The sequence below is a fragment of the Triticum aestivum genome, chromosome 4A, assembly GCF_018294505.1.
Source record: "Triticum aestivum cultivar Chinese Spring chromosome 4A, IWGSC CS RefSeq v2.1, whole genome shotgun sequence".
Lineage (NCBI taxonomy): Eukaryota > Viridiplantae > Streptophyta > Magnoliopsida > Poales > Poaceae > Triticum > Triticum aestivum.
In genome coordinates, this window is record NC_057803.1 from 36990191 (window position 1) to 36992661 (window position 2471).

The following is a 2471-nucleotide window of genomic DNA, read 5'->3' on the forward strand; positions in this document are numbered from 1 at the left end:
TAGGCGCTGCACAGGTCTGTATCATGACAAACATTCTGTTGCCCTCGGAAAGCTACAGACCTGTGCAGCGCCTAGCTTGGAGGCGTCACACCACACATTGCAGCGCCTAGCTTGGAGGCGTCACACCACACAGTGCAGCGCCTAGCCTGGAGGCGTCACACTGCACAGTGCAGCGCCTCTGGGCTAGGCGTTGCACTGCTGGTTGCGGGCCCAGGGGCTGCCACGGTGGACTGCTGTGCAACGCCCCCGGGCTAGGCGCTGCACCATAGAGTGTGGCGCCGTCGTGGCGGGCGCTACACAAAAAGGTTAGAGCTGTGAAATAGTTTCACGGCCAGTTCATTCCGTGAATTGATTTCGTCCATAGGTCAAAATTATCAAAATTGCCCCGTGTGGATGCGAGCAAGCTAGCTGAGCTAGCTAGCTAGCTACGGCCGCACTAGCTAGCTGTGAATCGATGCGAGCAAGCAAGCAAGCTAGCTACTGTCGCGCTAGGTAGCTAGCTGAGTCCGGCCGCGCGCGTTTGGCCTCCACCCGCGCGTCATGGCCGTCCCGCGTCTCTCTTGTCCGTCCGTCCACCGGCTTTCGTTTTGGTCGTGTCTTCCTCGTCCGCACGTCGGTCATCGGTTGATTTCAAATTGGCGTGAGAAGAGAAGAGAAAGAGGTATATTTAGAGAATATTTTTTTTACAGGTTGATTATACGAGTCTAAGTCTGACCTCGCCTGCGTCAGCCTGCATATGCATTTTTTTGCGAACTGCAAAACACTTATGCGAGTTTGGATTTTACGGGGTCAGCTACAGATTTTTTCTTTTTTTGACAAGCTAGAGATGCTCTAAGTGGGCATATGCCTGCTGTGGGGGTGTGCGGCCCGTACAATTAGGCCTCTATTTGACACTAAATAGGATTTGACCACGAGACGCATCGATGTGAGAACGGATTACACCATTCAGGACCCTGGTGGCCCACACCTCTTCTTTCCTGATCTCTCCCAGCCCATCAATTATAGCATTTCGTCCCAATCACCGTCAGGCCGATCACAAAATTGAAGGCCTCAATTGACTCCCATTATTCTAATCGTGGGGAGCCTAGTGAATTTAAGGATATATGTACCAAACGGCCCGCGATCCTATCATCGGGTTATCATCTACTCCCTCCGTTTCAAAATATAAGAACATTTTTAACACTAGTATAGCGTTAAAAACGTTCTTATATTCTGGAACAGAGAGAGTAGTTTTGAGCCCAGACGAAAGGAATCCCATCCGACTGGCCAACATCATTAAAAAAAAGTATCGCGAGGTTGCCTAAAAAAAATCTAGTTTTGAGCCTTGTAGCTATATAAGGCTACTCTCAAGAAAAGAAAAAGGCTACATCAGGCCATGATGAGCAAGCACTCTTCCATAGTTAATGTCTTTTATTTACAAAACATATAACTGCTCTTCTAGATTACTTAAAATAAACTGCATTTGCAAACTGCTGAGCCTTTTGGCCCGACGATGGCGATAGTTTTATTAGTTGAGATGCCTTGGTGATGTGTGTGCTTACCTTTGCTAATGTACCAACTAGGATCGCTTATCCATTGGCAGCACTTTGGACTAAATCACTCACCATATTCACACGGTGAGTGGGAACTTGTGTAGAAAAGGTGGAGTCGTGTTAAAAAAAATTGTGAATGGTATAATTGTCGTTTCACTCGTGCCTTGTATTTTCTTCTGTCTCCAAAATTCACTTCTTAGTTTTTTAAAGCTATTTCACTTCCTTAGTTATGTGCTAAGTTTTGCCAACTAAATCCACGGCAAGAATTATGGATCAGAGGAAGCACTACATAATTTCTCACAGCAAAAATAAGAAGATACAGTACTACATAATTTCAGAACACACTGTGCACTATTCAATAGTATTTCTTCATCTTTTCTGGGATGCAGTTAATCTCTCACACAATATTCGACTTTTTTGGCAGGAAAATATATAGTTGATATGCACTTCTTGTTATATTGATGTATGGGAATGGGAGGGGGTATTTGTGATTTAACGCGTGATACAAAACTTGCACCTATTCGGCTTGAGTGGCTGCAAACCCTTTAGGAATAAGATGCTTTGGCGGAATGGAACATAATTCTCGTTGACTGAAACTTAACTTCTTTTGCATAGTATAAACAGTAACTTGCTAAAATGAGTTACATAGGAGCAACTCTAACATAGTTGTTGTATTGGCAGCCTCATAACACGTATGGACCACACTCCATAATAATATGGAGGTTGTCGAGTTGATGTGCAAAGTCAAAGTCGTCATATTGGCTGCCTTCACATATTTTCTTTTATTTTCTGTTTTTCCTTGTGTTGACTCAATATCCACACTAATTTGAGCTAACATCGCATCACACAGATCTTACATAGGAGGAGTGAAGTTGATTAGCGGCATTTTCATATCATATGTTCAAAATTTGTCGGTTTCTAGCGACTATAACATGATTT